The sequence below is a fragment of the Mustela lutreola genome, chromosome 4 (assembly GCF_030435805.1).
Source record: "Mustela lutreola isolate mMusLut2 chromosome 4, mMusLut2.pri, whole genome shotgun sequence".
Lineage (NCBI taxonomy): Eukaryota > Metazoa > Chordata > Mammalia > Carnivora > Mustelidae > Mustela > Mustela lutreola.
In genome coordinates this window covers 171,909,897-171,924,375 of record NC_081293.1, presented here as the reverse complement: position 1 = coordinate 171,924,375, position 14,479 = coordinate 171,909,897, and positions in this window count along the sequence as shown.

Below are 14,479 nucleotides of genomic sequence, written 5' to 3'. Positions count from 1 at the left end.
TACAGGACATGTCACCAGAATGATGTAAGCCTTCATGAAGAGGCTGTCGTGATGATTTCTAAAAGGATCGCTGCCTATGAGTTTGGAAGTGCATCATCTTGTCAGGAAAGGTCTAATGTGCTTTTTGATTTGTGAAATTTTGATGTCACATTTGGCATAGTGGGTTGCATAGTTAAAAAAAAAAAGTTGACAATCGTCCCTTCTTATTTCATTTTCATTCACATTTAGACGTGTGAAATCATTCTAAGTGATATTGAGATGTTTATCTCAAAGTATTCTAAAATCAGGCAATCCTTTTTAAATACTAAAACTCTGCTGACAACCTTACATCTTTCATTATTAAATTATCCTGCCAAAAGATGCTGGTTTAAACATTAACACATAGCTTACATAACTTTTAAAGAAAGCGTTGTTTTCTTTAATGTTTAAGAACATTAATCTTAAATGTTTTAGAATTATAACCAGTCTTGGGTATTAATTTATAATCCTTAGAATCAGCTGGGAGTTGTTATTCAGAGTCCATTTGTGTGTGTGTGGGGGGGTGCTATTGAATGTAAAAGGGCTAATGTTAGTGAATCAAATCCATCCTTTATATTCCAGGAAAATAAGGTGATGGAACCAGGAAACTTCATCACAGTTTTGCAGAGTGAGTGTCTCATTCTCAGACCCCAGCCCCCCCGACTCTAGTAGAGTGGCAAAGGTGATATGATTCCTCTTCTTAATGTCCCTAAATATCCCATCTTACCCTATACTGATTTTACTCTTTGCTTGTTTGTCATTTCTTTATTAATGATCTTTGGAAAACTGGAAGTTTGATATTCACTATTTCATTGTTGCCTAAACCTGAGATAGATCTCTATATCCATAAACTCTTCTCACTTATTTTTCTTTTGCTAACATTTTAAGCAAGACAGCGTAGAAAGAGAGGAAGCAGTCACCCGGATAAGCATTTGACAGGGAGATTAGAAAACAACTATCTGAATGGTCACCTCATACAAAGACACACTTTACATAAACTTGACAAATCAAATTCATGAGGTTCTTAAAGTATGATGCAATAAGCTCGGTACTCATTTCTTCTTTCTACTTTTATATGTCAGGGAAGGACTTCCCATGTAATAATTAATTGACTAAGATTGTGTCAAAATGTGTGAAAATAAAATGAAGTCCTTTACCAAAGAGAACATGAAAGCCTATTACAAAGTTATTTTTCTCAAGGTCAGGCTAGATATATGATTTGGAATATTTTCCAACCAAACGTTAATGAATCAGAATAGACACTGTATCTGCTCTCACTTTTTTAAAAGGTAGAAGTAGCAGGTGTCCCAGAAATTGAGGTTTTGTCCTTTTGTTATTCAATATTAGATCATATGTTCAAGTTCTACTCTAGAAAAAATAAATTTAGAGGGACAAAGGAATATTAAGAAGGATGAATCTAATTTAGAATGGCTTTATCTAGCAGCTTAATTATAGTGGGATATTGATAAAATTTTAAAATTTTGGAATAGAATGATTTCTCTTTTTTATTTTTCCTTTAATGATAATGACCATTTATATTTGTTTTTTGAATGGCATTTTGTTTCAGAGATATGATATTTATTTGTATTTTTAAAAATTTCTTTCTATTAGGCACCATAAAGCAAATATTTCAATTTGGTATAAATAGCACTAGGTTATAATGCTAAAAACAAAGGAAAGTCTTTGCCAACTCAGAAAAAATATCACTGCCAACTGTAGGGAAAAAAAGACAGTTGACAGCTATAATATTCATTTAGTGCAAGTCACAATTTGCATGCAGATATATGACTTTGATATTATGACATTCAATAAAGAAATTTTAGCCTTCCAGCTATAACAGGATCATTAACCAACAAGGGGTAATATCAATATTTTTGATTGTTTTAAAAATGATTATTGAGTTGGCCAGGTGCAGACTTTGTAATGGAGTTGGGATATCTCCCACCTGATGGGTTGTTTTTCCTTCAACTGATTCTGATACAAAATGTTATTTCCTAGCCTAGTCTTTGGCCCAATGAAAGCCATTGAGTTGGCTCATGTTTCTAAACACTGATTCATTTAGGTTGCTCTGTTGAATCTAATGGTGCTGAAATGACTTGCTCCAGTTTGAGAGAGTAAGTTTGAGTGAGTGAGTCTGTGGTCATATGGCTGTAATCTTAGAGCTTAGCAAGGACCTCCAAGTAGCTTCAGCTAGCCCCATTTCTGGTGCCAAATCATCAGTGATTTAATTATTTCAAAGAAAGTTCCTTTCCATATATTTGTATTGTACTTGAATTGTAACTACTTACCCAAATTTTCTACTTTGTAGCTTTATTTATAGATGTGTTCTCCTGTAATAGCATTTATCAACAAATTTCTACCATTTTTTTTGCCACTCATTCATATTTTTAGACAATTTATAGAAGATATCTTGTTAGCTACTGCATATAAGATTAATGTGAAGGCAAATTTTGAAATTATTTGTGATATTTTTTCCAACCTGCGTCTTCCAAAAAATATACAACAAATGACCTACACAGCTCCTTAACAATATCTAGAAAGCTCCAAATGAACCAAAATTTCAGTGAGTTCTGAAGTTGTTTTTATAAAGTAAATATGGTTTCTACAGATGAATCAAACCAATAACTTAGAAACCTGTGTACATCATAATTCTATGATAAAAATTGCACTTTTAATAAGTTTGGGCTTATTTTAAAAGCTAATTTAAATACTGCTAATCTTATAAATTCTCAAATTTTTTAATGTTTTACCATTAATGCAAATGTCTTAAGGCTATTAGTGTTTATTTCAGAAAGGTGATTGGATTTTAATGTCTAAAGTACAATTATACATACATAAGCATCGAAATATATTTTGGTTAAAATTCTAAAATGTTAAGAAGTATGAAGAATGCAGATAGTGGGAGGAAACACTGAGTAACTTTGGTAAGATATAAAATAGATGTTAAGAAGGGATTGGGAATAACAAGCTAGTTAACTGAGAACATTTTGGTGAGAGGTACCATGAGGAATCTGGAAGTGCAATTTGATATGCTGAAACCAGACACCTTACTAGGGAGGGGTTTACCAAGAAGCTTGGCTAAGAAGAAGGAAGAGAAGTGTGAATGCAGAGACCGGCCAGGTGCCTTGTGACATTTCCAGATCTGCAGAACTGTTCTCCTACCTACCAACATTTGCTTTGGCTTCGTCTGCACTTTCATATGCAATCATTGATCATTCATTTGCATGAACGATATTCCTTTACCTCTAGACACTCTGCTCCAAGAAAAGAAAAAGTGTACACATATGTTTATGACAAATTTTCTTAATTCATCATCAATTCCAAATGTTCTTGAAATAAAATCACAATGGAAGAAGAAAAAGAAAAGAAGTATGATGTGTGTCTTTTAACTATTACGGGATTAGTTTAATTCTTTTAGCTCTTGTCCAGTTCACGTGCTGCATGTGACAGACTGAGCTTTAATTCAGGATTTACTTATAATTCTTTTTTTTAATTTTATTTTTAAAGATTTTTATTTATTTATTTGACAGACAGAGATCACAAGTAGGCAGAGAGGCAGGCAGAGAGAGAGAGAGAGGAAGGGAAGCAGGCTCCCCGCTGAGCAGAAAGCCCAATGTGGGGCTCGATCCCAGGGCCCTGGGATGATGACCTGAGCTGAAGGCAGAGGCTTTAACCCACTGATTCACCCAGGTGCCCCTATAATTCTATCTTCTAAAGTTACTCTCTTGAAAGTAAATGGATTTCGCCAACCCTAAGTGTCCTAATATGGATAACAGAAAGCGTAAAATTTACTTTATAGTATATTGTGAATATCTTTTTTTTTTTGAAAAACAAATACAAGTTTGCAAAACATTGGACACATTTTAGACGTCTACTTTCCACTTTTTCTGATTAACTTATGTTTTCAGGGCTGATATGTAGCTGGAATATAGCGATATAATAGTATATGCAGTATATTTATGCCTGGCGCTATGGTTATTTAGAGCCTTTGACAAGATTGTGCCTGTACCTTTACCGTTGTTAAACATTTTGAACATCACTCTTCTGTATTTATTTGATTTATTCATAGGAAGTGAGAAGTTACCCATGTATGACTTATATATGGAAAATAGGGGTGAAGAGGGACAAGTTGAGGTAAAAAAGGATACTGATTTTTTTGATTAGGCATATAGATAAGCTCAAATCATCTACCAAAAAGAGCAGTAGTTTATGTTGATGACCAACATGTAAATAAGATTGTCTCCAGAGCCTTTTTTAAGACAACATTTTGCAAACTACTATCTCAACATTGACTGTTCTACAGGCATTAAATTTAAGGCTGAGATAGCATTCTACGTAAGAGGAAAGAGAAACATGAACGAGACATTGCATGTTATTTCATATCATCAAAAAACTTTAAGGTCAAAGAAAAAGTAGTGCTTTATACACTTGAACATACAACTTCAACCATAATTAAATTATAAATATCACCAACGAGGCAGTATCAGGAATGTATACACATCCAGTTTCAGTATGGGCATTGAAGTATCACTTGTTTAAGAATGTAGCTCCAGATATATCTATGCACATACTCCTTGACCTTTCCATACCACTCCCCCACATACACGTATACACACATACAGCTCTGATAAAATATGTAAAATGTATTGGTAGTGAAAGGTAAAACAGTACTGAATAATTAAAAAGGAAAAAATAATGTTCCTTGCTCTTAGGAAAATCATGATTTTCCCTAATGTGTTTATATATGCTGATATGATTCTTTAGTAAAACCATTCTTTTACTTTCCTACTCAAAAAACAAATATAATTAAAAATAAAATAATGTTGTCTAGATCAAATAGACATGATTTCTTACAAAATAATAAATCCTTTCCTCCAAGAAGAGTTTGTTTCTTTTTGCATTTGTTCTGAATACTAATTATGTAAATTTTATTCAAAAAAGTAAAGAAAAACACAAGTTTTGTATTGTTTTTAATATAAAAGCACTTAGCTATCACTTGCCTTAGTAAGATAAACAAAGAAACTAACAAAATAAATAAAATAAATAAATTAACAAATTAACAAATAAAGTTGCGATGAAGCAGAAGAATAAAACTATGACAAGAAGTCTTTAGAATATAAAGCAGATATATTGCTGTGTCAGTGATCTAGGATTATGTTTATTTCATGGGGGCAGAGGGAGATAAAAATGTCATTTTTTTAGCTAATTGAGTTTCTACTGATTTTAAAGAACTAGCGAATATTCCAAATGTTCTACAATCTATTCTGCAAACTCCTATTTAAATTCATGTGTAATAGGAGAATGACTGTCAGTACAAAGTAAAAAGAATACATATATCTTACAACCTACAGTGATAAAGGTCAATTTTCAGGTTTTTTTTTAACTTCCAAGAACAATCTAATTGGACACAACTGGTTCCTAGGTCCTTTAGGTGATGTTTAATGGGGGGAGCTGCGATTTTTCATAAGAAAAGGGCATCATGACTTGTCCAATATAGTAGCTACTAGAACATATGGGACTCTCTGAATTAACTAAAATTAGAATTTCGGTTACTCAATAACATTAGCTATATTCAAAGTTTTCTTTTTTTTTTAATTTAAATTTTTTCAGGGTTCCATGATTTGTTTTTTATGTACCACACCCAGTGCTCCATGTAATATGTGTCCTCCTTAAAACCCACCACCAGGTTCACCCATCTGCCCACCTCCCCTTTCCTCTAAAACCCTCAGTTTGTTTCTGAGAGTCCAGTGTCTCATGGTTCGTCTCCCCTTCCAATTTCCCCCAATTCACTTTTCCTTTCCTTTTCCTAATGTCCTCCATGTTATTCCTTATGCTCCACAAGTAGTGAAACCATATGATAATTGACTTTCTCTGCTTTACTTATTTCACTCAGTATAATCTCTTCCAGTCCCGTCTATGTTGATACAAAAGTTGGGTATTCATCATTTCTGATGGCTGAGTAATATTCCATTATATATATATGGACCATATCTTTTTTATCCATTGGTCTGTTGAAGGGCATCCTGGCTCTTTCCACAGTTTGGTGATTGTGTACATTGCTACATATTCAAAGTTTTCAATAGCCCTGCAGGTCTAGTGGCCACCATATGGGCCATGGAAGATTTATAGAATATTTTCATCAACACAAGAAGTTTTTTTTTTTTTTTTTTAAGATTTTATTTATTTTTTATTTGAGAGAGAGACAGGCAGAGAGCATAAATAGATAGAAGGGTAGAGGGAGGGACTCCTGGTGGCTCCGTCATTAAGCGTGTGCCTTCGGCTCAGGTCATGATCCCAGGGTCCTGGTATCAAGCCCCACATCTGGCTCCCTGCTGAGCATATGGCCTGCTTCTTCCTCTCCCACTCCCCCTACTTGTGTTCCTTTTCTCGCTGTTTCTCTCTCTGCCAAATAAATAAATAAAATCTTTAAAAAAATAGGGGTGCCTGGGTGGCTCAGTGGGTTAAGCCTCTGCCTTCGGCTCAGGTCATGATCCCAGGGTCCTGGGATCGAGCCCCACATCAGGCTCCCTGGGAGCCTTCTTCCTCTTCTCTCTCTGCCTGCCTCTCTGCCTACTTATGATCACTCTCTCTCTCTGTCAAATAAACAAATAAAATATTTAAAAAAATAAATAAAAGAAGGGCAGAGGGAGAGGAAGAAACAGGCTTCCCTCTGAGCAGGGAGTCTTATATGATACTTGATCCAAGGACCTGGCATCATGACCTGAAGGCAGATGCTTAACAGGCTAAGCCACCCAGGCCCCATCACAAGTTTTACTGGATAGCATTGGTATAGATCTTTTGTTCCATTCAATCCAATCCACTGGTTTTGGGATGCAGTGTGAACTCCCTCCCTGTGTTCTTGTATATTATCCATAAGCCTTTAACACATTATGTCTAGTTGGTCTTAATGTATTCTGTGATTGACTTCCTTCTTTTGATTGGCCCTCAGTGGGAGGGGTTGAGCTTGTTTTCAATATTGTTGTTATGTGCCACCATACCCTTCAAGTTCTTCTAATGTTACCTTGTGTTTGGATGAAGGCTGGGTTGCTATGACCCATTTTCTCAATGTTTCTTTCCACAGCAGTTTTAAGTGTTCTTTGTAATCTTGCACCTCAGAGACATTCTCTCTTCATGCTCCTGCCCTTTCCCCAGTAGACGACTGCAGTTTTTTTATTTGCTTGTTTGTTTCTTGTTATTTATCATTTTATTTTGCTGGTTCAGACTTAGTTTTGGTCATATGATACATCCTTCAGTGTTGGGGATGAGAATGACTCAGGGATCTCACCTCTGCCAGTGACAGGGGATCTATAATGGGTTATATGGGTTCCCAAAGGAGAAGTTTTTCTTTTCTATTCTTTTCCTCCTATTATGATGCGTTTCACTATGCCCTGAATATGGCAGTGTTTACCATGCTGGTCCTAGGGGTTTAAGGCTTTTGTTTTATAGGAACTATAGGGAAGAAGAATCTAGGTGGAACTTTAGGTCATCGGCAGCAACTGTTCCTTGACACTATTCAGTCTGCATTGTGTGGGAGGGCTTCATTGGCTTTTACCCTGTGACCAATGTTAAGATCATATAGTTGGGCATAGATTGTTTCTTATGGTCCAGGATTCCTATACTCTCAGGTTATTCCATGTTCAGTTCTGAGCAATTTATTAATTATTTTAGCTGAATTATTCTTACCAGTTTGTATGACTGATAAAGAGATAACTTTTCAATTATCTCTTTATTTCCCTCAATAATATATTGAGTATATTTATTTCCCTCATAAGTATATTTTATGATAGTTACTTAGTGTTCAGATTAAAGTTTTAAAAGTTCTTTGCAAAGACAAAGAGAGGGCATGATTACAAGAATCTAGACTTAATTGTAGATATAGAATTAGACTCTTGGACAGGAGATATGGCCTGAGGTAAAGGCATGGAACCACTACCTACCTGAGGTCACGGCGAGGACAATATGAAAACAAATACCCCCACTTCTTCTCCTTCTCATTATGATTTTATGCTAGCATAGACCTTACTAAAGTAGGAGGGAGAGGGAAAAATAGCTGAGTTGAAACAAACCAAGGAAGTCAAACTCCTGATACTCAGAGTGAAGAAAGGTAGAGAGGCGATATGGAATATCCAGCACCTAAATTAAGATGTGTATTTTATTTTCTAAAGCAAACAGTAAAAATGACCAGAAAAGGCATATCTAGAAATTCAAGGAGGAAGAAAATGAAATAATAAAAATTCAAAGGGAATAAAAGTTAAAAAAGTGAAAAAAATAGAAAGCAAATACTTTGATGTAGACTTAAGTCTTACCATAACATTATTTATATAAACTATGAATGTGCCAAATTCTGTAATTAAAATACAGAAATGGTCTATCTGTATAATAAATTATATACAATGTGCCTGCAAGTGATACATTTTAAATTTTAAAAATGAATATAAAAGTCTAAAAAATTATATATAATACGCAAACACTACACATAATACAGTAAGTATAGGTATTTTCATATCAGAAAAGTATATTGCAGTGTAAAGACTCTTATAAAAGATAAATTAGGCTGTTATATTACAGTTCATCAAGAAGACATACTAATCATAAAGGCATATGCACCTAATAAATAGTGTCAGTTATATAAAGACAAAACTAATAGAACTGAAGAGAGTAATAGGGAAATCCATGCTAATAGTTGCAGATTTTAACACTCACTTGTAAATAACTAATAGAACAAGAAGAAAAAATACACGAGCAAATAAGATTTTAATAGCACTGTCAACCAACTTACTTCACTGATATTTACAGAATACTATACTCTACAACAGTAGTATTCAAACCCTTTAGATGTACCCATGAATTATTTCCCCCATAGACGTTATATTGAGTCATAAAATGAGTCTCAATTAATTTTAAAGGATCAAAACCATGCAAAACCATGTATAATTTCTGAGCACAGTGGCATTAATTTGGGAAATAAAACCAATCTCAATATGTTTTGAAATCATGCAACAACAATATATGATTTATATTTAAAATAGCAAGAAAAAATTAGAAAATATTATAAATTAAATATAGGCACAATGTAAAATTTGTGGAATTTATTTAATAATGTCCTAGCTTGAAAGGCCCATCTCAGAGAAAAATAAAAAATAAAAGTGTAAAATCAATGACTTTAACTTTTATATTAAAAAACTATAAAAAGAAAAGTAAATTAAACCAAAAGTAAGTAGAAAAAAGGAATCAAGGTAAGAATGGAAAACATGAAATAAATAAAATCAATGAAACTATAAAGAAAACCACTGAAGTAGAACAGATAAACGCCTCTCAATACAGATCAAGAAAAAAAAGGACTGAAAATTACAAACTACCAGTATTAAAAAAAAAAAGATCTATCACAAGAGAGTCTACAGATATTCAATGAGTAAAAGGGAAATAATGGAAGCTAATTTATACCAGTAAACTTGGAAATTTAGATAAAATGGGAAAAAACCTTAAAAGACAAAATTTATCAAAACAGACATAGGCAAAATAATTTAAATAATCTCCTATCAATACAAATATGTTTAACCCCCCAAAAAACCTTCCTAAAATACAATTGTAGACCTTATTAACTATACGAGTCCAGTCAAATTTTCTCAACAGCTGCAGAACAATGCACTTCCCAAAACTGAACACTATTCATGATAAAAACAAAAACAAAAACAAAACAAAACAAAACAATAACATCTCTATGCAAACCGAGATCAGAAGGAAATATCCTCAAACTAATAAAGGATATCAATGAAACAATCACTTATGACTTTTCTAGTAGTGTTTAATCTAAATATGTAAAATGATCTTTTTTAGAAATACTTTCTTTCTCTTGTTGAAAGTTCAAATCCAAATTAATTCATTTCTTGTGTTTTGGTTTAGACTTCAAGACACTGATCATGGTTTCTTGGTGCTAATTATATTTAACATCAACATTAAAATGAGTACTCGCAGGACTCTGGATCCACAATTTCTTTGTTAGGCAACGTTGTAGATAAAAGTTTTGAAAATACCTCCTGGTATTTTAAATTAAAATCTACTGGCAATAAGTGTTGCCCCTTTGGGAATCCAGTTCTGGGGTAGTCTAGTCATAATTATTTATTTTATCTTTGCAAACATTAATTCAAAAATCCTATAAAATTAATTTCTATGTTCACTAAACCAAAATGCCTCCGTGGTACATTTTAAAACACATTTCCCAGTGTGTTTATTGCCATCTAAAAGCTACTCAACTGAACTGATTAAACACACCATCACTATTACCACGGAGGTCATTTTTTTGTGCTTCGGTGCTCTGTAGGTTCATTATCAAGCAATTTCTACATCTTTAAGATGGATTTATTTTTGGTAGTGTTTTATCTTCTCTAACTACTCATATGGGAATCATGTAGTTACCACATTATTGTAAGATTCTCATTCAATTATGTGGTTTGCCACTGGTTTATTAAATTAATACCTACAGGTAATCTCAATGATGTTGCAGTGAGTCAGAAAAGTGTCAAAAAAAAAAAAAAAAAGAGTTCTATTTTTCTTAGCCAAAAAAACTCAATGGCTTGGTCAGCATTACACACACTTGCTATAATAGCTAAAGGCAAAATGTTTCAAATTAGCTCACAACAGAGGTACCTAACTCCCATGAAATAATTTCCCAAAGATTTTAGATTACTCATTTTACATTTCTGTATTTTGATATCGGCGCTAAGTCTAAAATAAGAAAGGCATATGTCATTTGTAGGCTTATGAATCATTCTATTTGCTTTATTTGCTTATTTTTAATATCAAAGCAATTCATCTTAACAGTAAGCTTTACAAAATTAGGGGTTTTGTTTTGTTTTTTACAAATAGTTTTTTAGTAGACTTTTGAGACATGAATTTTGAGAAATAAACAATATTATTTTAATTTTTTAAATTCAATTTCAATCACTGTCATAATAATTTTATATTCATCTATCAAATCGAGCTAAAAAAAAAAAAACAGTTCAATGCAACTCATAAAGTGAAAAGTGAGACCACAATTGCATTTATTTGCTCATGGACAGTTTCATTTCCCTCCGTAGCAGTTTTCATCAAAGAAATAAGAATAAATTCGTTGTTGCAAAGATGGAAACACTCATGAAGCAGATATAAAGTTCAAAGAAGACTTGAACAGAAGTTGTTAAGAAGGAAAATAAAACCCTGAAAGAATCACAATAAATAATAAGTGGAATGGCTCTTGACTACTTCCTAATGGCAATACTCCATCTGCATCACCTAAATTCCATCTGCATTGCTGCATTCTAACTTGATGAATTACAGACCTATGAAAAAATTTGAAAAATAAAAACTTTCACCTTTCAATAGAGAATATACAGAACTGCCGGTAGGCTTTAAGCTTATATTATTCTTGCTATTATTTATTTCAGATAGTAAACGGGGGGAAAAACACTTCAGCTTTGCACCTTTATCATAGAAGAAACAAACACTGCACAATGAAAATCAAGCTTTTCTTTTTTGCCCTGTTTTTCGCTTTGAATTAAGTCATTTTCATTGTAGCAAATATCTTATTTGCATTACAAAAAGGCAAAACAAAATTTTTGGTAACTGATTTCTATTTTCCTTTTAATTTTTGGTTCAAACATAACTTTGATCATCTTCTTACATTATTACTCTTTCTCATATGTAGAAATGAAAAAAAAATAATATGTAGAAATGAGAGCCTAAGATATCTTTGAGTGCTTGCATTTTCTAAAGCCATAAGATAGTCTTCAAAAATACTGACAAAATTAAAGTTAAACATTCTTAGAAAAGTCACAGGTTTTACATACATATATACATATATATGAAACACAAAAGTTGAATTAGTTTTCTGAAAAAGAATTACTATCTTTCTTTTTTTTTTTTAGAATTACTATCATTCTAAGCATTTTAATATAGATTTAATGGTGTTTAGCTTTAATGGTAACTGAATTAGAACATTCTAAAATGCGTAATTAAAATAAAAATATTTTAAAATAGACTGTTATTCTTTTTTACCTTGGTATTATCTGTGTTTTAAACACTATGGTTATTAAAATAAAAATGCATGATACTAATGAGAGTCATCTTCAGATTGACAGACATTCATAAAGAAAATGGGCACAGCAAGAACTAGTTCTTCTAATGAACAAACCACACTGCTCATGTTAATTAAGAAGTAAGGAAAAGAACCATATAGTTAAAATAGAGAATTTCTGTTTGGTTATATCTTCAGTGTCTGGTAGTTAGACATAAAAAAATTATTTTCAAACAAAATCTGAGAGGTAGAAAATAGCTGTTTAAATATCTTTTTTATACCTAATACTGAGGTATAAATCTAACAAAGTATGTACAGAATATAGGTAAGAAAATCTATGAAATACTGATATAAAGTAAAACAACTAAATAATTTTTAGAAATATTTTATTTATTAATTTGACAGACAGAGATCACAAGGAGGCAGAGAGACAGGCAGAGGGGAAGCAGGCTCCCTGCTGAGCAGAAAGCCTGATGCGGGGCTGGATCCCAGGACCCTGAGATCATGACCTGAGCCAAACACAGAAGCTTAACCGACTAAGCCACCCAGGCACCCCAAAAGAACGAAATAATTTGAGATATGTCATGTTCATGAATCACATGACTCAATATTGGTAAGATGTTAATTCTTCTCAACTTTATGTATAGATCCAATGCAGTATCAATCAAAATCTCTGCAGGTTATTTTGTAGATATTGATAAATTGATTCTAAAATTTATATGGAAAGGAAAACGATTTAGAATAGCCCACTGAATACTGAGGAAAAAAACAAAGTTGCAAGACTCACAGGATTATAAGATGTAATATACAGCGATGATAATCAACATAATATTTCATTGTGGAAATAACAGACATATAAATAAATGGAACAGAATGGAGAACCCAAAAATATAACCCCAAAGATATAGTGAACTGATTTTGACAGAGGCAAAAGGAAATACAATAGAAAAAAAAAAAAGTTTTCAATAAATGATGATGAAACACGTGGGCATTCTCAGAAAAAAATAAAAAACAACATGTTATATCTTACATAGAGATTCTCAGTGTGGACCATATAGTTAAATATTAGATGAAAAACTTAAAACTTTAAAAAAAAAAACAGGTGAAAGTTTATGGAACCTTAGATTTGGTGATGAGTTTTTAGATACACTAACAAAACCACAATTTATGAATGAAAAAACTGAGAAGTTGGACTTCATTAAAATTCAAATCCTTTGCTCTGTGAAAACTCCCTTTTAAAAGAATCAACAGGAAAATCACTACTTGGAAAAATATTTGGAAATCACTTACTGAACTGGTTCAAAATATATAACGAAAACTTGATTTCAACCATAAATAAACAAATAAATAAATAAATAATGTGAGATAACATACAATATCATAACATACCAGACTTGCACAGACACCATAGGAAAAATTCATGGATGGCATATAAACACATGAAAATATATGCAATATCCCTTTGGCCTTATGGAACTGTAAATTCAAATAGCTAGTTATTAACAGGCACCTACTAAAATGGCTTAAATATAAAAATAAACATTACAATATCAATTGCCAGTGTGAAACAACAGGAAAACATACCTACTATAATACAGAGAAATCATGATATTTACCCAACTGATTTTAAAACATATGTCCCCATAAAAGACCTATGCATGAATATTTATAGTAGCCATATCGTTAACCACCAAAAATTGCCAGCAATTAAAATGGTTTTTTAGTGTACATAGGTAGATGGACAAATAAACTGTGGAACATCAAACAACACAATAGTATTCAGCAAAATAAATAAATGAATAAATTAGCACTAGGCTTGTGATGGTTTCTCAATGTATACAAATATTAAATCATTATATTGTACACCTGAAACTAATATAATAAGTCAGTTACACTTCAGGAGAAAAAAAGGTTGAAAAACTCAACCATTAGACTGTTTAAAAGGTTATCAGCAAGAGATTACTTAAAAAAAAATTAGCTATCAAGCTACACAAAATTATTACAGTTGAATCTTAGTTGTGGTTGATAAGAAGCCAGTCTGAAAAGGCTACATGCTATATAAATTCCATTTATATGAGTTTCCAGAAAAAGCCAAACATAAGACTGTCAATAGATTAGTGATTTCCAGGGACATGGGATATTGTGCAAGTCAAATAAATGAAGCATAAATTGTTTATTTATTTATTTTTTTGGATGGTAAAACTCTTTTTGTAAGATACAGTAATAATGGATACTCGACACTATACATTTATCAAAGTCCATAGCACTTTACAGCACACAGACTTGAATTGTAATGTCTGCAAATTTTTAAAAGTCATCTAGGGGATAGGGGGATCTAGAATGGAATGCAGACTTGACAAATGAATCTAGCTGTACTACAAATATTTCATATAAACTCATCTGAGAGTA